This window comes from Protopterus annectens, chromosome 3.part1 (assembly GCF_019279795.1).
Source record: "Protopterus annectens isolate FY-2018-M chromosome 3.part1, PAN1.0, whole genome shotgun sequence".
NCBI lineage: Eukaryota > Metazoa > Chordata > Ceratodontiformes > Protopteridae > Protopterus > Protopterus annectens.
The window spans coordinates 589,061,271-589,088,369 of NC_056732.1; positions in this window are offsets into that span (position 1 = coordinate 589,061,271).

Here is a 27,099-nt window from a genome sequence, read left to right on the forward strand (position 1 = left end):
TTGGTAATGACCAACTATAGGATATTGTTGCCCCTGGTGGGGGTGTGGATAAGTTGATCCAAGGTGTTGGAATTTATGAATTCCATAAAACGTTGAGCAAAAGAGTTGGAACATGAGTAGTTTTCCCAGTTAATGGTGGGGTAGTTGAAATCACCCATTATTAGGGTGTTGGGTTGTACCCTAATATTTTCCAGTGTATCAAGAAATGAAGAGTGGGAATCCTGGGGCATGGTGGAGGATCTGTATCAAGTTACAATTTGGATTGTGGTCTTGCCCAGAGTTAGTTGCACTTGGATAATCTCGGATCCGTTATGCTGAGCAACTAGCTTGGAGGTGTGGATATCCTTAATGAATATGGACACACCTTCGCCTTTAGTGTTTCGGTCCAGGTTAGATGGCCGAAATATGTGTGGCATGAATTATAGCCTGGTAATGCAGGGGTGCTCTCTGGAGCCTTGAACCAGGTCTCTGACACTGCACAGATGTCGATGGTCTTCATTTTAAGGAGAGCCTCGAGTGAGTGCATTTTGAGGTTTAGACTTCTAGCATTGAGTAACAATACCCTCAGATTTTGCTTGCTTGTACCCATTATGGTGGTGAATTTGTCATTTGAACTTTGCCTAAAAAAGGCATTATAGGTGTGGCAAGAGCCTTAGCCAGTATCCAGACTCCCAAGGGCGACAGGTGCAGGCCATCTCTGGCAAAGCTTTGTGGTCTGTCAATCATGTCACCCAGGCAGACAGATACTGGATCCCCTTAGAATGACACCAGAAGCTTAGCCAATTGTTGAAGTCAATCAGTTTGTCCTTATACTGTGGTATCATTCTGGGTGATGGCAGGATGCTACTCAGAGCTAGAGTCATACCTGCCTGGGCTACAAGATCAGAGAACTTCTCCATGTCTCTTTTCATGTAGTCCAGGGAGGTACGTCTCAGGTCATTCACACCAACATGGACAATGACAGAGTCATATTTGTACTTGTTGTGGAGTGACCTGAGTGTGTGCGTTATGTGGCAGACCCTGGCACCTGACAGGCAGCTGACAGTAACTTTCTCCTTGTTTAGCCTGGTGAGTGGAACGTCAGCGTGCCAGACTATGGAGTCACCTATGACTAGAGTATTGGGTATGTTGTTATGCCTTATGGGCGTGGTTGAGTGGCACAGTGAGTTCGTTGGTTATGTGTCATTTGGGTTGTGTTGGGGGGTGGAGGTTGCTTGTGTTTCTGCTTTGGAGGGCTCTGTTGCTTGGGCAGGTTTTTATTGAGAGCCTCTGTGAATGTAGCTGTGTGTTTTGTGTTTCTATGTGTGTATTTTGGTGATGTAGGTTTTGATGGACTATGTGATGAGTGTGGTGTGGTGCAAGTGTTTACCTTCTCCTCTTGACTGTCTAGTCCAGTCTTGGGTGAAGAGAGCTTTGCTACCTGTTTGGCTATGTAAGTGCATCTCTCACAGGTTATGGTGTTGGGTGGTAGGAGGAGAGGGTTGTCTGTGTACATGAGGCATTTGATGTATTGTCCCAAGATGCCCAGATTCATCAGGTAGACAGGAGAAAACACCGGGAGCTGACCCTTAGACATGCCTGGATAGGTGCTATATTAAAAACTGTTTTCCTCTAGATAAGTGAGGAAAGTTGAGTGCTGTAGTAATTAGTAGCTTATTTAGTGCTTACGAGTTCTGAACAAGTGCTGAGCTCAAAGAAACAGGTTTGAGTGCTAAAACTAAAAACTGACTAGTTCTAAGGGAAAATTTAAGAGCAGACTTTATGCCGCCGGGAATAGTTTAGTCCTAACTAAGTGGCGATGCATAAAGTATATATATATATATATATATATATATATATATATATATATATATATATAGATTTATTATATATAACAGTAGCAAATGAGCAAACTGATTTAAACAAATTAACCAATTAACCAATAAAAGCTAAAACCTGAGCTGGGGAGGACATTTTGAATATGGTCACACACACACGCACACACACACAGGTTAGTGCGAGATGCAGCACTCCAAAGAGCATACTTCCATATTTACACTAAGTGAAACATATATTTGGATAATTATCTAACTATCATGAGTATAGCTGTGCTGGGAATTTATTATTAGTAGTATTCATTTAATTATTTATTTACTATTTGGCAACCAGGTAGGTGGGCTAGTCTGAAGACCCTTTCAAGCCATGATCCAAAAGTACAGAAATACAAGCAAACAACATGAATATTCAAGAAGCAGACAACACAAAAGAACAAATGCAACATCAAATGTTTTTAAAGAGTCTTGGAACAAACAAATGGTAGTCGTAGATCTTTATGCTTTTAACTGAGGATTACATGCAAATAAACATTATAAAGGTATAGTCACTATTGTTGATGTTTGTTTTTTGTTTCATCAGTTTGATTTTAAGCATGTTGCACTGCATCAGAGTATCTTTACATATCAGGAAAGTCATATTTGCTGTTACTAAGACACAGGAAAATCCCGTTCTTTCCCTAATAAATAAGGGCATTACTGCACTGAACATAATGACAGGAATGAACTGAAGTGACATTTTGTTTCTGGACTTGTGTCATAACCCCTTGTGACTCAGAATGTGTTTTTCTTGAATGCTATTGAACAGGTATATTGTTAAAAATGATTTAGTCTTCTTTTTGCATTACCACTGCAACAAGTAGCATGTGTTAATTGCTCACTATCCATAGTTAAATTTAGATTTCAGGAAATGGTACATTGAGCATTGTTGGCCTTCTAATTACAGGGCTATGAGTGCTATGCAGAGGAGGATGCTATACAATATAATTTACTCTGCTGCTCTCAGTGACATGTACCAGTTTTGAGATCAATAGTTGTTTTAACCAACAGCATTCTATTAAATATCCTGTGCATTATCTTTCACCATACAGCATTCTTTAGTGAGAAGAAAGGTTTGTATAGTATAAGCAAAAGGCCATGAAATTCAAAACTCTTACCTTCTGAGTTACATCATTGTCACTGCAGCAGTGACAGACCATACATGACTGAAATTTTGAAAAATAAATGATGAAAAAATACTGAATGTTATTGCGATTTCTTTAAAGTTTTACTGATTATGTTATGCTTGTAGAGCTAACTTAGAGTATATCTCTTAAAAAGTCTGAAACATGACATGTCTCTACAACTACTGGGGTTTGGCTTTATTGGTCTGAATGTACCCAAAAGACTTAAAATTAAAAAGTCCAGGATGTTCAGAAACCATGTAGTTGAAAAACTGGTATGTCCTTATGCAGGTATGTACATATATCTCATGGGCCTCCACTATATGAGTTTAAGGTATTACACAGAGAAGACTGTATCTTGGCTGAATCTTTCTAGCAGCTTTTACTGACCAGTTTGTCTATATAACCTTTTTACCCCTTTGTTTGGATAATTTAGAGTATGTATGACTGAAAATGTTAAGGAGATTTTTTTTTTTATGTAGACTGCCAACCTAGTAATTTTCTATTATGAAAAAGGTACTGCAGTGGGAAATATATTTTCCAGACATACGCTTTATGCTTTTCTGAGAATTCACATAATGTTTTCAATATAAAATTCACATAAGCCTTAGATAGCTGCAGGTATCATAGTCTTCATATATATATATATATATATATATATATATATATATATATATATATATATATATATATATATATAAAGGTATATAAAAGTGTACATGTACTGAAAGTGCCAGCTCAAACGCAGGCAGTTAAAATTGCAAAGATGTTTATTTACATTGTGTTTTACAATATATGATGTCATAATGTCTCTTCATGTCATTGTGTTACTGTTCTCCAAGTGTTTGATATCTGATACACAAGATACCAAGGATCAAAATGCTGATGGCTGTTTTATATTGAAAATTGCTTGTAGTTTAATTCCTTGATTTGGGAGATTTATCCTTTCTTTTTTTGTTTTGTGTGAGACCACAGAGTTGGTAAGCGTAATTTCAATGTATGCATGACTTCTTCCTAGTGCATTGGCTTAAGATTGATTGTCTGGCCTTCCACTGTACTGTCAAAATTAATAAGGCCACACTCCTGGCCATTGTAAAACTGCATCCACATACAACCACATCCATTTTCAATACATCCGAGTTTGCCCTGATACACTTAAAATCACTTGTAGAACTTTCCATTCTCACTTCAACTCATACAAAATTCTATTTTTCTGTTTGACTCACCTTTCTGATTGTTTAATCAGTCAAAATTGTGTTAAATATTGCCACACAAATTTTTTGTACCAATATACAGAAATCATTTTGTCTTTGAATATTGTTTCTGAAAATATTCCTCTGCTTGAGCTTTCAGTGATTAGAATAACTTTAATGTTAAAAGTTAACTTGATATATATATATATATTCTTGTTATTATTGTTGCTAAATACTGCCTCTTTTTAAGAACAGTTACATATCACATTCACTCAATGTTAATTAAAGCAACAGCCAAACATTAAAAGAATCATTACTAGATGAATTATATGGCTGTTGCCTTCATGAAGCTCATACTCACTGTTAAACCGAAAGCTTACTTTATTATGTGCCCTTAGATCACAAAGCCTGTTATTTTGTAATATACATGTATTTGAAAGTCTTTGTCATAGGTTCATAGGTGTATACAAGGTTAACGATCACTAAGGCCTTTATAAGCATAGCCGTGCAATCAAAATGCATCCCACACATTATTGTGCCTTAGAGATTATTTTAAGGGGTGTATATTAGTTAGGACATTATTTAATGGCTGCCTCTGTCCATCAGAGTCATAGATGTCAAACCAGGTGTGAATTTCTGAATTCCCATCCATTAGTCGAGGTTGCATTTGAATAGGGTTAGGGAAGGGCTCTGCTTCATATGGATGGGAAGCCTATTCCAGAGAATGGAGGTTCTCTAAGATACATACCTGTCCTTCCAGCATGTCCTATTTAAGTTGGAGGCAAAGTTTAAATCCTTAAATCTAGTTGTTCTGCTGCTGTTCATTAAAGCAAAATGTCCATCAGAACAAAATCCAAGACCTATTGCGCCAGGCATAAATTATCTATCAGATGTCTGTAGGAAACAAAGTATAAAGATAGGGCTTTGAGAAGATCTGCATAAGACATTGTGTTTATGCTCTGTATTCTTTTTTGCAAGGACCCTCTGAGAATGCTCCAGTTGTTGCATGTGCCTGGTCAGGTGCAGACAGAAAGGGTTGTTATACTCAATAATGGGTCTGGTGATGGCTGAGTACAGTGGCATGATGACTTCCCTGGACCTAGATGCCATGCCCTTACTTATAACTTGCGAGACATAGAATGATTTTCTTACAGCCTTAGACACATGTTCGTCAAAAGCCAGGTTGCTATCTACATGAGTCCCCAAATCCCTGATTACTGTGTCTACTTTTAGGGGTGTTTTGTCAATGATATAGTTTCCCCTGGTTGGCTGACTTCCAAAAAGGTACTATTATACATTTCTTGGCATTGAGTTTTAACCATAGCTTTGACACCCCTCATTTGCCTGTGTTAGAGCTTTCTGTAGAATATTATTATCTTGGGGTGTGGGGTTGTATGACCTCCCCTATCTTGCAATCACCTGAAAACTGGGTAAGCCAGAGGCCCTTGATATTGACCTTGATGTGGAAAAATAGATGCCAAAGAGGAGCAGACCCAGCATAGAGTCCTGTGGGATGCCATGAGTGAATGGCCTCTTTATGGAGGTAATCTATCTAATCCTAACTTCCCTGTCCTGTCTGTGAAGGAACTGGCTATCCAGTAAGTTACATAGGTTTAGGCCTAATTCCATGAGTTTGTTTACAATGTATGAGTGGGTTATTGTATCAAATGCTTATGGTAGTCAAGGTAGGCAGTGTACACCATTTTGCTTTATCCATTGCTTTGGTGACCTTCTCAAAGAAACTCACCAGGTTCAGTAAGCATGCTCTGCCTACGACAAAACCATATTGGGTTAGATCCAGTGTCTGAAAGTTTTTTATGTCATTGTTAATCATTTCCTTGATAATTCGTTCCATAGTTTGGCATATAAGACTTGTCAGACCAATGGGTCTGTAGGTCCTGGCAGGATCCAATGATAGTCTGCTCTTATGCAGAGGGATGGTCATTGCAGTCATCCCTTGACTTGGCACAAAGCCTGTGGCCCTGATTGGTCATATACTATACTGTTTAGAAGTTATTTTGGGATATTGTCTGGGCCCACTGAAGCGGTATTCTTGGCCTTACAGAGCATATCTAAGACCTGATCCTTACTAATAGTTGAAGGGATTATGTTACATGGTATTTCCTGGGTGGGGGGTTGGAGGTCAGACAGGTAAAGCTGGAGCTGAATTTGTTAGCCAGAAGATTTGCTATAACTCCCAATACCATGAATATGGCTCCAGTTACCAACGGTTCAGCACACTATTGTGTGCTGCTTTTGGGGTTTTCCACATACAGGTAGCTAAAGAAGGTCTTATGGTTCTCCTTTGCCTGGGGCACTATTGTTACTTAAAATTTTGCTTTGTTGGACTTTTAATCTTCTAAGATTGTACCCAGTTTGATGAGAGCGCTTTTATCTTTTTTTGTGTTACATTTCCTAATGTTACCTATTTTTCTTCTTTTTTTGTATGACCTGTTTAATTTTGGATTCCATCAAGTTGATTTATTTTTTGAGCTAAGTGCAGCCTCTCTTCATTCATTGGTATGGTATACAAAGCGTTTATGAATAATTCTGCATAGGTTGATCGGTTATCTGGGTTTAGAGGGACTTGAAATTTTGAACAGGTTATCATTTAGTAAAAGGTAGCTTGCCCTGGAGTAGTTTCTAACTGTTAAAGGGTTTTTGTGGGTTCCAGAATTTATTCATATTTCAAAGGAGACTGCTTTGCGATCCAACCTTACCAGAGAAGACACAACACTGGTGGGGGGGGGTGCAACATTCTCCCATATTTGTGAGCACCAGGTCCGATATGTTCACACCTCTAGTAGACATAGGAGTACACAATAACTAATCCAGGGTGTTTATGTTTACAAAGTCTAGGAATCATTGCACTTGAAAATTTGGGGCAATGTAGGATTCTCAGTTTATAGATGGATAATTAAAGCTCATGCATGAGTATGGTATTTTATTGAATGGTGAGTGTCTCCAATAGCTCTGAGTACGAGGCATGGGTTTCATGGGACATACAGGGTGTACTTTGTCTATGATAATCTATATGTGGAGGAATTCCAGTGCCATCATCCTGTTTAACCAATCTAGGTGTATGCTTTTTATTTATGCAGATTAAGACTCCTGCAACGTTAGTTCCTGGCTATGTAGTTGCTGGTCTAAATGTGTGGAAGGCACTCTGGGACATTAAACCATGACTCAGTAACTGCACAGATATCTGCATTCTCCAAGGTGAGAGCAGACTCCTGGCACTGAGCAGGAACAGCTTTAGATTTCCTTGGGGAGCATACCGCTCAACCTCTCAGAGCAATAAATCTGAATAAAGCCATAAATAGTGGGGGACAAAGGCCAAAAAATAGGGGTATATTTTACAATAAATATTGCTCTTGCAAACTTAAAATGTTGTTAGAATGATAGGTTTTGCATTACCATGAATGTTCTGAAAGGTATGAAGTCTGAAACTCAAATGTCTTTCATTATTTTCTGACATCACCCCTCAAAGATTTGTCAGAAAAATGCTGTTTTATGAGAAACAAACCAAAAATATGAGGCAAAAATCTGGACATTCTGTTAAAATCTGGACAGCTGAGAGATATTTTGGGTAGACTTTACTATTTTGGAAAGTTTTTTTCCTAAAAAGTCTCTATGCAGGAGGAGAGTGTTTTAGCCAGTATTCAAAAGCCTAGAGGGGACTGGTGCAGACCATCCTTGGCAAAGCAGTGTGGTTTCTTAACCATGTCCTTCCATGTTTAAAAATAGTTATCTCACTAGAATGACACCTTATTAAAGTCAATAATCATCCATTCATACTGCAGCATCTTCCTTGGTGAAGGTAAAATGCTGAGCAATAGTAGACACATGCCAACCTGTGATACGTAGTCAGATAGCTTCATAATGTCTCTTCATATGTAATCTAGGGAGATACATCTCTTGTCATTTACACCTACATGGACTATAACTGAATCATAATTATATGCATAATGCAATGACTTGAGAGTATGTGTAATTTGGCGAATCTTGGCTCCAGATAGGCAACGTGCCATTATTTTCTCCTTGCTCATTTTGATGAATGAGGCATCGCTATGTTGTTCAATGGAGTCTCCTATGACTAAAGTCCTGCATAGTGTATTGGCTTGCCCTATGAGTGTGGTAGTTGGAGATACATTGGGTGTGGTAGCATATAGAGTGTTATATGTTTCTGCTGAATGATTTTGAGTTTTCTGAAGATAGTTTTTGCAGGTGGAATACTTGTGAGGTCTTTGGGGTTTGGGAAGATTGCATTTAATTGCCTAAGCATAAGTAAGTCTATGTTCATAGGTGTGCACTAGGCTAATGGTCCTGGAGCCTTTACAAGACTAGCCCATAGGATTACCCTGGCATCGTGCCACCCGACCTTAGTTCCCAGTGCCTCTGTTGAGTAGAGCCACTGGAGTGATAACCAGGGTGAACTTTCTATTTCCCATCCACTCATCAAGAGGAGAAGTGAGTTGCTCTGCTTGACATGTATGGAAAGTCTATTCCATAGCATGGGCATTCTCTGGGTTATGAACCTGTCCCTCCAGCATGTTCTGCTGATTGTGTTAATGAGGTTGAGGTCTCTGGAGCGTGTGGTGTGGAGAAATTGGGATTTCTTTAGATGTAGCATTTCTAACAGAGCTGGGTCAGACATGGGTTTGTCAGTCAAGCAGAGATCACCTCTAAGTAGGCGATATGAAACAGAGAATAGTTGGAGTTTTTTGAGTCTGTCCATACAGGACAAGTGTTTAAGGTCTAGGATCTTCTTTGTGAGGTACTTTTGTGGCCTATCCAGTTGTTGCAGGTGTCTATTGAGGCACATGCCAAATGGAGCATTGTACTTGATGATTGGCCTAATGAGGGAAGAGTAGTGGGAGACAATGACCTCTTTCTTCCTGGATGCAAAACCCTTAGTAATGAGTTGTGCCACATAGAATGACTTTCTGACCACAGTGGCAATCTGGTGGCCAAAAGAGAGGTTGCTGTCAACCTGTGTTCCCAGATCTCTTAAAACGCTTCTGTGTTCAGTGGACTACCACTGATGTGATAATTAATGAGAACAGGGTTTTTCCTAAAGGGGATGATGACACATTTTTTGGCATTGTGCTTAAGGCCATGGTTCTGACACCAGTCGTTGGTCTCAGTGAGGCCTTTCTGTAGGATGTCACCATCACTTGGAGAGTTAAATATAGCTCCCAACTTGCATTCATCTGCAAACTTTGTCAGCTGGAGTCCCTTCATGTTGGCCTGGATTTCAGAAAAGTAGATACCAAACAGGAGAGGACCGAGGATGGTGCCCTATGGGACTCCACTTGTGACTGGTCAGCAGTCTGACTTGGAGTCAGCTACTTTAACACTGTGGGTTCTATCTGTGAGCCAGTTTGCAACCCACCTAGTAATATAGGAGTTGATGCCTAGCTTAGTGAGTTTTTCTATGATTCCTGAGTGGGGAGTTGTAGCAAAGGCCTTGGTTAGATCAAGGTAGGCAGTATGAACAGCCTTGCCTTCATCCACAGCTCTCGTGACTGACTCAAAGAAGTCAACTAAGTTGAGCAGGCATGATCTACCCTTTACAAAAGCAAACTGTGTGGGATCCAGAGTTTGGAGATTCCCTATAGCCTTGTTTGTTAGGTCCATGATGATGCATTCCATAGTTTTGCATATCAGACTCATCAGGCTAATGGGATGATAGTTCCCAGGGTCTGTAGCCGCACCTCCTTTGTGGAGAGGGATAACTGTAGCAGTACACCATTTGGTAGGGACAAACCCTGAGTTGAGGCTGTGATTCAACAGGGCACACAGGTGAGGTGCCAGCTCACTCTGTAGTTCATGTAGAACACAGCCAGGGATATTCTCAGGTCCCACAGAAGCGGTATTCTTGGCCTTGGCCAGTGCTGTTTTAACCTGTGCAGCAATAATACTGGGTGCCTGGCAATCTACTGGTATTGTGATTGGCCCTTTGGGGGGGGGGTAAAGTTGGCACTGAATCTGTCAGCCAGTATATCAGCAATATCTGTTGGCTTGGTATAGGAGGTACCATTAAGCAGTAGCTCAGAGCAAATCTGGGTATTGCCATGGAGATTCTTTACATAACTATAGAAGGCCTTGTGGTTGTATTTACTGTCTGCTGCAATTCTGTTTTCATAGCTAGCTTTAGAGGAATTGATGAGGGATCACAACTTTTTGTTGAGGCTGATAAGGGAGCTTTTCCAGTCTTGGGACTTCACCTTATTCTGCATCAGCAGAGTTTGTTTATGGCAGGGGACCACCAGATTGGATTCCTTTTTTTGGAGGAGAGCATCTTGGTTCTATTGGGTATGGCGAGATCCATGCATTTGTGTACATGTTCCCACAGTGCATTGGTGTATGATTTGGCAGTCATGCAACTATTTTCCACTTGCATGGGTGCCGTGAAGTTAGCCACCTCTGTTTTTAGGAGCCCAAAGTTAGCTTTGGAGAAGTTATTCATGGTGGTTACCTTTGTGGGGGTGGGTGGTGGGGGGGATGTGGATTTCCAAGGTGATTAGTTTGTGGTCAGATCTAACCAGGGAGGAGTTTAGTATTAGTGTAGAGCAATGGTCGCCCATGTTAGTAATGACCAGGTCAAGGATGTTGCTACTTCTACTGGGGTTAATAATGAGATGGTCCAGGGCATTGGAATTAATGAATTCCAGGAAACGCTGGACAAGTGTATTGGTACATGAGTAGTTTTCCTAGTTAATGGAGGGTAGTTGAAACCGCCCAGTATGAGAGTATTTGGTTGGACCCTAATATTCTTCAGGGTGCTTAGGAACATGGAGTGTTAGTCTTGAGACATGGGTGGTGACCTATAGCTGGCTATCACCTGAATCGCTATCTTACCCAATGTTAGCTGCACCTGAAGTATCTCAGATGCATTATGTTGGGCTACCAGTCTAGAGGTGTGCGCATACTTTATGAATATGGAAAAACCACCACCTTTGGAGCTTCGTTTCAAGTTCTGGGGCCGAAAGGTGTGGAATGAGTTATAGCCTGGTAGCGCAGGGGGTGCTTTCTGCTGCCTTGAACCAGGACTCTGTTACAGCACAAATGCTGATGTTCTCCATTTTAAGGAGTGATTCGAATGAGTGCATTTTGAGATTTAGACTTCTAGCATTGAGCAGCATGACCCTCAGATTGCATTTGTTTGTAGCTGTTACAGTGGTAATTTGGTCCCTGGAACATTGCCTAAAAAGGAACTATAGGGGCAACAAGAACCTTGGCCAGTATCTGGAAGCACAGGGGTGACAGATGCAGGCCATCTCTGGCAAAGCATCGAGGTCTGTCAATCATGTCATCCTAGGCAGACAGATACTGGATCTCCTTAGAATGACACCAGAAACTTAATCAATTGTTGAAATCAATCATTTTCTGCTTGTACTGTGGTATAATTCTGGGTGATAGTAGGATGATTCTCAGGGCTAGAGTCATACCCACCTGGGCTACATAATCATAGAACTCCTCCATGGATCTTTTCATGTAGTCCAGGGAGGTGCTTCTCAGGTCATTCACACCCACATGTACAATGACAGAGTCATATTTGTACCTCTTGTTGAGGGACCTGAGTGCGTGCATTATGTGGTGGATCCTGGCACCTGACAGGCAGCTGACTGTTACTTTCTCTTTATTCAACCTAGTGAGTGGGACATCAGTGTGCCTCACTATTGAGTCACCTATGACTAGTGTGTTGGGCATGCTGTTTTGCCTTATGGGCTTTGGTTGAGTTGCACACTGTTTAGGAGAATTATGTGTCTCATGATTAGTGTTCTGTTGTGTTTGTGGAGTACATTTCTGCCTTGGAGGTCTCTGCTTTTTGGGTAGATATTTATTGAGATCCTCCATGAAGGTGGGTGTGTGGTTTGCATTTTTATGTGAAGGTAGTGCTGGTGTGTGTTCTGGAGGGCTATGTGTTCCATGTGGTGTGGTGTAAGTGTTGACCTTCTCCTCTTGACCAGCTAGTCTGGTCTTGGCTGGAGAGTACGTGACTTCCAATTTGGATATATAAGTGTATCTCTCACAAGTCTGAGTGTTGGGTTTAAGAGGAGGGGATTGTCAGTGTACATGAGGCAATTGCTACATTGCCTCATGTTGCCCACGTTTACCAGGTTAATAGGAGAAAGCACAGGGAACTGACCTTTAGACATGCCTGGAGGGGTGAGCAGTAATAATAAGTACTGGAGCTGTTTCCTTGTAGAACGTTTAGTGCTGGTAGCACTTTTGTGTGCTACAATAATTGCTACAAGAAGTCTGGTAAAGTACTAGACTAATAAGCTAGTAAAAGTGCAAGAGAAGAGAGAACTAGCAGCCATAAGGAAAATATTGAAGAGCAGACTTTGGCACTGGTCAGAAGCTTACAAACAGTCCTGTATACAGCAAATCTGTATCTGGACTAGACTAGTTACAGGAAAGGTGGGAAAGAAGCACAAATGTGAGCTTTTAAACCAGAAAGTTGAAAGAGATGGAAAAATTGCCCAAACGGCCAATAAACTACAATTTCTAGGGCAGAAACCACTCACTTTGTGGTAGATAGGCTACCTAGTGCTTACCACTCCCACCGACAAGCTAAGAAGGCTTCTCTCCAGCATAGAAAGGCTTGAGGGGCTCAGAAACTTACAAACAGTCCTGGATACAACAAATATGTATCTGGACTAAACTAGTTACAGGAAAGGTAAAACTGGCTGCAGAGAAATTGTGGGGGGTGGGGTGACACAAAGGACAGGGAAACAGAAAGGCACTGGAATGCAACTTTAAGGAGGTATATGATAAGCAGAATATAAAACTGTCACTATGACTATATTCACTATACTTGGTATCCTACAGACTGCTAAGAGGTAACGTATATCTGGCATACAAGGCATTCTCCGACCCAATACTGAAGTCAAATGGAATCAGAAATACTCAGTTTAGGGATCTATACCTCTTCTGATGTATCAAAATAATGGTTAAGAAGGACAGGTATATTTCCCAGAGGATACCACTGGTCTAGAACAGACTCCCCACCTACATAAAACTAAGTTCATCCATGCATATATTGGTTTTTGGATGGGGAAGAGAAAAATAACCATAGGACTGCCTCCTGTACTTCTAACAGACAAAGGGAGCTCTTAAATGCTTCATCCCAAGCATGAGTTCCCTTAAATTATCTGCCGTATGATTCCAGTTATTTTCATTACAGGTAGTATACAACTACCGACCATGGGATGGGAAGGACCAATCTCTAACCAAATGGGATATGTTAATTAGGGCACACAAAGAGAAACTGGCTAAGCTTAAAATATCCAACAAAATCCCACCCAGTCTATGAACCATGGTTAACTGTTACAGAAAGGAACATGCAAATATTATACTCTGGCTAAACACAATATTTGTACATAGAGCAATATGGCAGCCCTTAACTTTCATAAGGTATATATGATCTGTAAAAAAACAGTATCACACTTACCAGGTTTAAGACCATGGACATGGGCCACACCTGATGGACCTATGAAAAGGTGAGGGAGAGGTATTGTCAGCACTGCCAAATGTTGCAGCAATACGAGGTAATATGTACATATATTCACATGTACAGTAGTTACTGTGGTACTGGCTGTATTGCTGACATTTTGAGTATGTGTGCACAACTGAGCATAAACCTCAACTCCTCTCCCCTAACACAGATAGACCTGACACCCATGTACAGGTATGTACAGCCTGCCACAATGAGTGATACAGTATTACACTGGTGAACACAGTATGCTTACCGGGACCCTCCTCTGCTGTGGACACTGTGGCAATTACCTCCATGATATATGGTGAGATGGATGTCAGGGAGCTTTTGTGTGTTTCTAGGTTCACCAGGAATTCCTCTGTGGCTGAGAGTAGTTGTTCCTTCGCAGGCCTCCACCAGTGGCGGCACGATCCCTGGCAACATCAGCTGCCCTTTGTCATGCAGCATTCGTCATGTCTGTGGCCCAGTGTCAGACCTGCTCATAAGTCTTGTCCTGTTGGCCAAACTGATTGACATCCTGCATAAGGTCTGCCCACAATACTGCCCGCTGTTCCTGATTATGCCTACCCCAGGACAACAAAATCTGATGGTGCTGTCTCAGTGCATTCACTATTATGTCATTATCTACATCTGAGAAGGGGCATGTCTTCTGCGGACATGGTTCCCAAAAGACAACAAAAGGGGAACACATTACAGGGCCAGATACGTGGATGACCATTATGTACAGATCCAGCAGATCCATAATGGCCTTGCAATATCCCTGCTCCCTCACATGTCATACCCTACAGTCTAGCAACACACTTTATGTGTGGATAATACTAAGATAGTAGCAATACTAGGGTGTGTCCCTGTGTGCCATGACAGATTGTGGTGTATGTTCCTACAACTATCACTGCAGTCTACTGTGGTGTGTCCCCTATGGGCAAACTCCCACTTATATGTCATATAGCCATTGACAGACAAGTAACAGTGTGCTATTACTACCACTATATGGGGACAGTCCAGCAACACCAGTGTGCCACAGTGACAGAAAACAATGCAAACCTGCTGTAGTATATGTTCCCTGTAGGCATCATACCTCTCAACTATACAGATGTTTTCAGAATGTCAAGATGTTTGCCTTATAGTTTTGGTCATTTTCACACAAAAGTGTGGATGTCTGACAAATGGTTGTCCAACAATTTATGGTTACTGTCAGAGAATAAAGACAGACATCTGAATTTCAGATGTCATACCCTTCAGAACGCCGTCAATCTACTGTAATATCTGTTATTCTATTCACTTTCTTACTTTGAACGGGCAATATTTAAACAGTGTTGCTAGGTTTGGGCCTTTGTCCCCCCCATTAAGTATGGCTCTGTCCTGATTTCTTGCTGACAGAGGTTGACAGATATGTTAGGCATAGCTCTCAACCAAACAGGAACAAATGTCAACAGAATCAGGGAATTAGCCAGAGTACATTAGGGACATTCAGGGACACTGTTCAAATGTTAGAACTATTTATGTGAGGCATTGGCAGAATGAGAGGAGGTGTCTTACAGTACATCATTTGACATTACAGGGGTGTACACCCTTACATATTGTGACTATGTATTACTTGTAATCCACTAGCTTTCCTACAACAACCAGTCATTGTAGGCGGGATTAAAAGGGACAGAGCTAAGATGTGAGGGAATATCAGGGACAGTTGAGAGGCATGCCTGTAGGTGTAGGACAGCTCTGTCCTGATTTCTTGCTGACAGAGGTTGACAGATATGTTAGGCATAGCTCTCAACCAAACAGGCATAGCTCTCAACCAAAGGCTTTACCAGAAAGGCTCATCCAGACTCTGCTACACTTTGCTGTGAAGGAAAGGTTAGTTTGCTTTTATTTTTTGTATTACTGTATTGCCTTTCTATATTTTGAATACTGTAGTTTGTTTTCTTTACCTTGTGTTTTGCTTGCATTCTGTTTTAACAAAATATTAAAACTTCAAAAGAGACCACAGCTCTCTGTTCTGAGTTAGGCAGAAATAAGAACTGATTAATTAAGGACTCATTCATAAGACAGAAGAGGTCACTTAAGATTAATCACTTGTTAACAGAGGGGGTGGAGCTAGGAACTAAAATTTCTATTTAAGGAGTAAACTAAAACATTTCAGAGCTTTACCAGAAAGGCTCATCCAGACTCTGCTACACTTTGCTGTGAAGGAAAGGTTAGTTTGCTTTTATTTTTTGTATTACTGTATTGCCTTTCTATAGTTTGAATACTGTAGTTTGTTTAGTTTTCCTTGTGTTTTGCTTGCATTCTGTTTTAACAGCATATTAAAACTTCAAAAGAGACCACAGCTCTCTCTGTTCTGAGTCAGGCAGAATTTTTTCCACCCTCCCACCCATTTAAGTTGTCTTGTTAAATACCACTGTCTTTCTAGTTGCCCGCCTCTTTTGTTAATCTGACCATATATCTCATCTCTCTACTTTCACTGGCTTATGTGAGTAATCACAAAATCATCATTTTTAAAATCCCACCCCTTCAATTATTTAAATTTATTGGTCATCCTACAGTATTGCATAGTACCAAAATACAAAAGTGACCACCTTTTTCAATCCATCTTGCTGTTTTAAAAATAGTAACTCTCCGCTAAACCTTAACTTTTTATACAGGTACAACTCAAGTTACCTACTTTCACATCTAACTTCTCTAGTGCACACTGCAGAGTGCATTCTTTTCAATCTTACCTTTAAGTATCCCTGTGACTAGCACTTTCTCTAATACCTGCTGGAAAGCACTAGGAAGCCTTAAACTCATACAAACACTGAACTCTCCTTGTTAACAAGGAGAAATTAATAGTAGGCACTAAGCCTATAATTGCAAAGTACCTTGCTAAGGAAACAGCTCCTATACTTTACAAAGAAAAAAAAAAGCCCCAAACCAGGCATGTCCAAGGGTCAGCTTCCGGTGATTTCTCCTGTCCACCTGGTGAATCTGGGCATACTGGGGCAATGCAGCAATTGCCTCATGTACACAGACAACCCCTCCTCCTACCACCCAACACTACAACCTGTGAGAGATGCACTTACATAGCCAAAATGGAAGCAAAGCTCTCTCCACCCAATATTGTGCTAAACAGTCAAGAGGAGAAGGTTAACACCCACACTACACCTCAAGCAACACATAGCCCTTCTAAACCCGCACCACCAACACCCACATATAGCAACACTAAATCCACATATGCAGTGGCCCTTAACTGTAACCTGCCTAAGCAAAAAAGACCTCTGAAGCTGAAACTCAAACAAACACCAATCACAACCAATGTGTCACATAGTTCACAACACTAGTGTGCCACCCAGCAACAGCCCCTAAGGCAAGACAATGTACCTAACTCTTTAGTCACAGGTGACTCTATAGTCCGGCACACTGATGTCCCTCTCACCAGGTTGAATAAGGAGAAAATTACAGTCAGCTGCCTGTCGGGTGCCAGGATCTGCCACATAATGCATGCACTCAAGTCACTCCACAACAAGTACAAATATGACTCTGTCATTGTCCATGTTGGAGTGAATGACATGAGACGTACCTCCCTGGACTACATGAAAAGAGACATGGAAGAGCTCTCAGATCATGTGGCCCAGGCAGGTATGACCCTAGCCCTGAGTAGCATCCTGCCTTCGCCCAGAATGATACCACAATATAAGGATAAAATGATTGACTTCAACAATTGGATAAACTTATGGTGTCATTCAAAGGGGATCCGGTATCTGTCTGCCTGGGATGCCATGATTGACAGACCACGATGCTTTGCCAGAGATGGTCTGCACCTGTCGCCCCTGGGATTCAGGTTACTGGCTAAGGCTCTTGCCACCCCTATAGTGCCTTTTTTAGGCAAACTTCAAAGGACAAAACCACCACCGTAACAGGTACAAGCATGCAAAATCTGAAGGTAATGCTACTCAATGCTAGAAGTCTAAACCTCAAAATGCACTCTCTCGAGGCACTCCTAAAAATGGAGAACATCAATATCTGTGCAGTAACTGAGACCTGGTTCAAGGCTCCAGAGAGCACCCCTGCAATACCAGGCTACAACTCTTACCACACTTTTCGGCCACCAAACCAGGACTGAAACACTAAAGGTGGAGGAGTGTCAATATTCACCAAGGATATTCACACCACCAGGCTAGTTGGCCAACACAATGTGTCTGAAATTCTCCAAGTGCAACTAACACTAGGTAAGATTGCAATCCAAATTGTAGCTTACTACAGATCCCCCACCATACCCCAAGATTCTCACTACACCTTTCTAAACATACTGGAAAATATTAAGATAGAACCAAACACCCTAATACTGGGTGATTTTAACTACCCTGCCATTAACTGGGAAAACTACTCATGTCCCAACACCTTTGCGCAACGGTTCTTGGAATTCATAAATTCCAATGCCCTGGATCAACTAATCCATAGTCCCACCAGAGGCTCCAATATCCTAGACCTGGTCATTACCAACATGGGAAATCAATGCTCCATACCTATGGTCACCCCTCGTTAGTCAGGTCTGACCATAAGCTAATCACCCTTAACATCCACATCCCACCCCACCCCCAGTAAAGAAACCACCATAAAAACTTCTCCAAAGCCAACTTCATGCTACTCAAGTCAGAAGTGACAAACTTCATGACACCCATGCAGACGGGAATTGAAAGTTCAACTGCTGAATCCTACACTAAGGCACTGTACGAGCACATCCACTCATGCATGAATCGTGCCATCCCAAATAGAACCAAAATGCTCTCATCCAAAAAAAGGAAGCCAATCTGGTGGTCCCCTGCCATAAACAAACTTTACAACAAAAGGAAAAAACTTTTGCAGAAAAGAGGAAAATCCCAGGATGCAAAAAACTCCCTTACTAGCCTCAGTAAGAAACTGAGATGCCTCATAAAATCTTCCAAAGCTAGTTACGAAAATAAAATTGCCAAAGATTCCAAAGACAACCACAAAGCATTCTATAACTATGTCAAGAATCTAATGCTCAGATCTGCTCTGAGCTAAAACAGAATGGCATTAAATATACTGATCCGAAGGATATTGCCAATATCCTGGCAGATCGATTCAGTGCCAACTTCACCCCCCTCTCACCCCCTAAATGGCCCATCTCAATACCGGAAGATTGCCAAATTCCAGTAATAACGGCCACACAGGTACAAGACACACTCTCTAAAGCCAAGAATACAGCATCCATGGAACCAGATGACATCCTGGTCTGTGTACTACATAAACTACAATATGAACTGGCACCTCACCTAAGTGTCATGTTTAATCATAGCCTCACCTCAGGTTTCGTGCCCACTGAGTGGCGCAGAGCTACAGTTATCCCAATCCACAAGGGGGGATCCACCTTGGATCCCGGAAACTACCGTCCCATCAGTCTGACAAGCCTTATCTGCAAGGCCATGGAGCGTATTATCATGGAACTTATAAACAAAGACATTGGCAACCTTCAAACACTGGACCCCACCCAGTTTGGGTTTGTGAAGGGCCGATCTTGTCTCCTGAACCTGATTGACTTCTTTGAATCAGTCTCCAGAGCCATGGACAAGGGTAAGGTGGTCCACACAGCCTATCTAGACCTTGCCAAGGCCTTTGACACCATCCCCCACTCTGGAATCATAGATAAACTTACTAAGTTGGGCATTAATCCCTATGTCACCCAATGGGTTGCTAAATGGCTTACTGATAGAACCCACACTGTAAAAGTAGCCGACTCCAAATCCAGCTCCAGACAAGTGAGAAGTGGAGTACCTCAGGGTTCAGTCCTGGGGCCACTCTTGTTTGGCATCTACTTCTCTGAAGTACAGGTCAACACTAAGGGACTCTGGCTAACAAAGTTTGCAGATGACTGCAAACTGGGAGCCATTACTGAATCCCCAAATGATGTGGATACTCTACAAAAGGGCCTTACAGAAACAGACGCTTGGTGCCAGAGCCATGGGCTCAAGCTCAATGCCAAGAAATGTATTGTTATCCCCTTTGGGAAAAAACATGTATCCATGAATTACCATACAGGTGGCAGTACACTAAACACAGAAAGTGTGATAAGAGACTTAGGGACACAGGTGGACAGTGGTCTCACCTTCGATAACCACATCGCCACAACAGTCAGGAAATCCTTCTATGTGGCACAACTCATCATGAAGGGCTTTTCATCCAGAAAAAAGGAGGTCATTGTCCCACTGTACTCATCCCTCATTAGACCCATTATAGAATACAACGCCCCATTTGGTATGTACCTCTCAAGACATCTGCAACAACTGGAAAGGCCTCAGAAATACCTCACTAAAAGAATCACAGGCCTAAAGCAGATGCCCTACGCTGACCGCCTTAAAAAACTCCAGCTATACTCTGTCGCATATCGTCTACTCAGAGGTGATCTCTGCTTAACATACAAGGCCATGTCAAACCCAGAGCTGTTGGACATGCTACACTTAAAGAAATCCCAATCCCTCAGAGCTACACGCTCCAGGGATCTAAACCTTGTCATCACAATAAACATGCTGGAGGGATAGGTTTCTGACCCAGAGACTCCCCAGACTCTGGAATAGATTGCCCATACATGTCAAGCAGAGTGCCTCTTTGGACCTCTTCAACAGGAACCTTGATGATTGGATGGGAGAAAGGAAATTCACCCCAGGGATCATGTCAGTTGCCCTGCTAGACAGGGGTCCAGGAAAGTAAATAATGTGTGAAGAAATAGCCAGGGAATTGTTATGGCTAGGCTTGTATAGGCCCTAGGGCTGATAGCCTAGTACCAACCTATGAACCTATGAACCTATGAACAATTTATGGTTACTGTCAGAGAATAAAGACAGACATATGGATTTCAGATGTCATACCCTTCAGAACGCCGTTATTCTACTGTAATATCTGTTATTCTATTCACTTTCTTACTTTGAACGGGCAATATTTAAACAGTGTTGCTAGGTTTGGGCCTTTGTTCCCCCCATTAAGTATGGCTCTGTCCTGATTTCTTGCTGACAGAGGTTGACAGATATGTTAGGCATAGCTCTCAACCAAACAGGGACAAATGTCAACAGAATCAGGGAATTAGCCAGAGTACATTAGGGACATTTAGGGACACTGTTCAAATGTTAGAACTATTTATGTGAGGCATTGGCAGAATGAGAGGAGGTGTCTTACAGTACATCATTTGACATTACAGGGGTGTACACCCTTACATATTGTGACTATGTATTACTTGTAATCCACTAGCTTTCCTACAACAGCCAGTCATTGTAGGCGGGATTAAAAGGGACAGAGCTAAGATGTGAGGGAATATCAGGGACAGTTGAGAGGCATGCCTGTAGGTGTAGGACAGCAGAGTATCAATGGCATGCCATTACCACAGATCTAAGACAGGCTTACTGCTGTAATCCCTATCTCCCATACCTCCATCCTCCCATCTGCATCTGTTATATGGAGAAATCTATTACATACCTGGTGGAGTGCAATATTACTTTGTTGAACTTTTGAAAATACACTCTGTGTGAATGAAGTCTCATACAGACCTGTTCCCCATAACCAGCTGGTTGTGTTTTTAATGTACTGCTCATTAGCAGGTAATTTCCTCTGCACCAATCTGTAGATCAGATTTACTAATTGCAGCCAAAACAGCGGAATTGCACTATCATTAGCCAATGGCATGCCACCACAGTGCAATATATAAGGCCTTCATGTCGAACTGGGCCCCTTTCTTAGTTGTTAAGATGGACATTACTGAGGTGTGAAGACTACAGCATCACAGAGGGTAGGTACCACAACTTTCAACTGTAGAGATTTATGCAATATATCCACATTTGTGTGGTCAGTGTCCCATGACATTGTGGTCATCTGGCAGTTCACTGGCACACATGGGTTGAGGTTAGTAATGAAAGACAGACATTTGAGTGTCAAACTTCATACCCATTAGAATATGCCTACTAATGCAATAGCTGTTATTCAATCAACTTACTATCTTTGCAGGAGCAAACTGTTAAACATGCCCCTATCTCTGGGCCTTTGTTCCCCATTATAGATGGCTGTGTCCAGATTCCTTGCTCTTGGGGGTTGGAAGGTATGGTAGGTGTGTAGCAGCTACCTTTACATACAGCTGTATGTGCTACAGGCTGCAGCTTCTGCTGTAGACTAGAACATATAGGGGAGGGTGAACACTTTGGAGGACAACAAGCTGTACATATACCTGTGGCAACTGTCTCAGCCCTGTCATTACAGCAGAGCCAGGGCAAGGGTACCCTTTATAGTTCAGTCGAGGCATGTGATTAACCTACCTGTTGTAGGTGTCACATTATGGATTAGGCTCTGTAATAGTGCTAATAAAAGAGTAGTAGGTGACATATATTTAGGCTATATAGATATGTACAGTGTGTCACTACCTGCAGGCATTTGCCTTGCAAAACTGGATAGCAGTTCATTAATTAGCAGTAAGCTGTGTGGATAAAGAGTGCATGACTCAGTCGTTACTTGCTGTCTTCACAATAACGTACTTGAATTGCTACAAAAAACTAGATTTGAACCTAGAAATGTGTGTGGCAAAATGTACTTCATACAAGGCATTTAACAGACTGAGTTACTAAGTCATTGTTGCAACAGGTGTATTTGCAAGATATATGTGCAAACATACAGATTGTGACACACATTGTCTGTATCCATCAGTATGTGCATGGCTTTCTATGGCTGTATTTCTGAACTAGGGTCCCAGTTGAACATGTACTTTGCCATTTATGCTTTGGCAGGTATGTTTCAACAAGTTGCTGATAAAAGGGCACATTTACCTGCTATCACAGGCCTCACTTACATTATTATGTCTGCGGCTGTCTAGTGGTGTATTATTGCACCAGAGTCTAAGGTACATTCCCATTTTCCCATTAAAGTTTATTCTAGTTTGCACAGTGTGGTGTGGCACACAGCTCTAAGACATGCCCAATGACTGTAACTGGCAATCACTATGTTTTGCTGAAAGCATCTGTTTTAATTATGATCTGTGTGGTGTGGTGGGTTAATACAGTGTGCTGTAGGTGTGAAGGGCTCGGGTTCAAAACATGGCAGTGGCATTTATTTTGTACATTTATGACAATGTAATAAACACATTTAATAATTAAAGCTCCATTTAAGCTCAGTTAAGTGAAATGGTACAGTGCTCCACACCACTCTGCGCAGCTCCTAGCAAATGTGCGCTAAAAATATAAAGAAAAGAAAAAGAGGGTGATAGGAAAGTGTTGAAATGGGGGCAAGCAGGGGGGGAAAAACATAGTGAAAGGCAGGATGTACAGGAAGGGTGTAGGAAAGAACCATAGCTATCTATTTCTTGTACAGCAGCAGCTGTGCATGGTGGCAAATTGTGTAGGTGAATTTAGACTCTCAAATCCCAGAGAGAGGGGTGAGGACAACATAAAATTGGACCAAATTATTGATGCCCAGTGGATACACGTGCAAAATGGAGAGCTACATATGGAGTGATCTTTTTTTGGGACAGGTGCACATTTTTTTTTTTTATTAAGGTAAGAGTGGAATATTGGGGGATAGAACATAGGTACATGTGGAAGGTAAGGTGAGCCGGAGAAGATGCATTCACTGACAGACAAGACAGCAGACAGGGATGGTGTGTGACACATGAGGGGATGAATACCTTGGATGGGGAGGGTGTTGTGGAATCCAAGTTGCATGTGCCTCCAGACACCAGCACTGTGACTCATGTCCCCACCCATGGGACTGTTGACACTGCTCCTTCACTGCCCAGAGGGTGGCTGTGCTGGAGACTGGGCACCAGGGTGATGCTGCCCCACTTGATTGGCCAGCATGCCCTCAGTCCTGCATGGACAGCGTTCATAGCTCCAATGAACAATCCTGCCCACCATGGCTGGCAGTTGATCCTGGGTAACAACAGCCCCACCACCAGCAGTCCCAGGGGGAGGCCGGGCCCCATCCCATGAGATGGTCCCACCCAATGTCACAGGTGGTGCAGGGGCAGTGGAGGGGGCACCACCAGTCTGGGTTCCAGATGTGCCAGGACCCGGTGCCACATCCAGTTGAGGCAAGGTAGATGGATCAGCGGAAACCGGCCTACCCTGATGTGCTGTGGTAATGGAGGTATAGCAATACATATAGGTTAGTTGTGAACAACTCATTGTTAGCAATAACAGTATGGCAGAACATTAGAAATAACTCAGTTACATATCAATGCATATTATATGAAACAAAACAATAAATAACAGAACAGTCAGTATGCTAACAGCATACCAAATAACATTTACAGCATAACACCATCAAAATAGGTAATTTAACAAGATATGTTAATATGCAACCATTATAATACATAACAATAATAAAACACTTGTCCCAAAATACAATTAATGTAACAATATATGTTATTAGTAAACCATAACCAATGAATAACAATAAGAAATAAATGAAGAAAGGGGTGGGGAGAGAGAGAAAAACAGTCCATTAGCAAGATTGCAGGTTATTTCCTTGACAACAGTACTACTATCTACTCTACATGTCTGTATTTTGTTTATGAGTACAGCGACTGCAAGTCTTCTATAGCTGATGTAGCATGTACATATCTCTCAAGCTATTTGCATGGGACACTATTGGCCAAGCAGTAACAACTGCAGGTACACAACTACACAGAACACTTGAACATCAGGTGGACCTATATAACTACTAAGGTGTTCTGTAGACTGATTTGGTGATACTTTGCAATCTAGGTAATCATTTCCATGGTAATCATGTGACAGACAGATTACACATTATTAATTATATAATGTGAAATTGTAACACTTGAGAGGCATGTGTGTGTACAGTACAGACAATAGACAGCTGTAATGCCTTGGCTAGCAGGTATGGGAATAGAACCCAATAGCAGTGACTGCAGGGAACATCTGCAAAGAGTACATTACTTGACTGCAGCAACTTTTAACAGACACTCCAGACATACAGCCATACCGGGATTACACATTTTACTTCTGACTTTACATTGCTGATGAACACATTCTTGCTAACGATTTTAACAGTCTGTGGCATTTAAACACACAAGTATTTACAGATAATATGAGCTACCTCACCCATTTACCTGTAGTTCCTGTGGAGAGAGAAATTGTGAGCATTACATGACTGCTACTGTAATATTTACTGGTACATACCACTGGATTTAAAGCCTGGACTGTGTGTGGCAAAATGTACTATATACAGAGCATTTAACAAAATGAGCTCCTGAGTCACTGCTGATTACTGACTGACTGATACTTGCCAAGAGCCACCTGGGACCAAAATATGACCTGGTAGTGCTACTACAGTGTTATACTAGACTGCAGTGACAGTAGAACACAGATGCGTGATATACAAGCATAACACAGACAGTAGGTAGGCTATATTTCAGTATCATATCTGTGAAGTCAACAAACAATATCAGCTCATGGTGTGGGCTACCTCACCCATATACATTTATTATCTGATTCTGTGGATGACAGAACATTATGTGACCAATACTGGCTTAGAGACGGCCTTGAACAGTACTATATGAGTTAACCAATATAATTGGCAGCCATTAGATTTGCATTCTACAGCTATTACAGTATTATACTAGATTGCAGCTCCTTATCCAACAGCCTCAATGCATACAGCTCTACTACAATGGTTATGACAAAACAATCCTGATGTACACCATTTTCTTGGTGTTATTGTTATGTTTTCATGTTTTTATTGCATTACAGCTGGAATTATTCATGTATTGCAATACAGCTCTAATTCCACATGTATTGTGCTACAAACGTTATTGTATACACTAATGCAGTTATTGGTATTGGTTCATGTTTTTATTGCACTATACTTGGCATTATTCATTTACTGCAATACTGCTGTTATTCCACATTTATTGCACTATAAACTTTATTGTATATTCTTTAATGCAGGCATTGGTATTGTTTCATGTTTTTATTGCACTATAGTTAGCATTATTCATTTATTGCACTACAGCTCCAAGTCCACATTTATTGCAATGCAAACTTTGCTGTATATACTTTATTGCAGATAATACTTTACTCGTTCTTCCTTATTTCACACAGTTATCATAATACATCCATACTCACCACACTCATGGTGCAACCTGACCAAGTGCCTGCCATGCGACTCGATATTGTGAGCCCTCTCAGCTGCAGCTGTTGGGATAGAAGCACACCATTATGCATAACAGCTTTGCAGACATTCAAATGACATGTTGGTATATAACAGAGGAAAAAGTACTTACATACTTGTGGGGCATTCCCTGTATTTGCTTCTTGGGCCCAGGTGTCCAAGAGTCACCTCTTTCATCTTTTCCGGTCATTATGGTGGTGACAACAGTGGTCACCTGGTGAGCTTTCTTGCCAGCCAGTCCCAGGCCTCCACCTTACACTCCAAGCCCTGGAAACCACCATGCAGCAGCCTGTCATCATGTTTTTTAACAAGCAGCCCAACCATGACACTGAACTCCAGAATGCCCCAATGCTGTGCCCAAAAGCATGCACCTTCAGCAATACCACCAGCCACAGTATACCATCAGTGACAAAACTCCAATGGATTTTGCTGTATTCCTGCCTATTGGGATTAATATAGGCTGTTTTCCCACCCTTACATGTCATTGGGCAACATTTATAAAAGTGTTATGTCACTTAGCAGTGGGTAAACCAGCTGAGCTGAGAAGAATGAAAACTCACAGAACTGTAGTCTTAGCAGAGCTTAGCAATGAGCAAACCAGCTAAGCAGTGCCAAGCAGTGCATAAACATTGGCTGCCATTACCATGTTTATGCGATGCTTAGCAGGTCTAAGCACAGTTGAGCAGAGCTTAGCAGACTGCAGCAAGGCCATATTTTAAAATAGTCTACATAATATATATATTAAAATTAAATACATATTTTCCCTTCTATGTATTCAAACCCTGAACCTACTGCACATGAAGTCATAACTCTACTCATTTAGCTACGTGGATATTAAGAAATCTGGTATACCTTCACATATACTACTGAGCTAACTATAAGCAATGCTGAGTACCACGCAGTACCATGCAAACACGCTCAGACATGCTTAAACACACCTTTAAATAAATAATTTCATCCAGTTTCTATTTTCAGATGTCTAGTAGGTGTCTGCTATCTTATATGTGGGCACAGCTGGGCATTGCTAGACTCCGTGCCTTACCACAGCTTAAGGCCTTATAATGTCTCCTTCTAGTGGTAAGATTTATGCAGTTACATGCGTACATACAAACACACCCACTCAAGGAACTCCCTCAAATGACCACTGCCAAAACAAAAAGGGAACAGCTGAGTAGTAGTCCTCAGTGTAGTCACTGCATTCCAATCTCCCAACATTAGCAGGATTTGGCATTGCAGCAGACTGGACTACCACCCACTACCTGTAC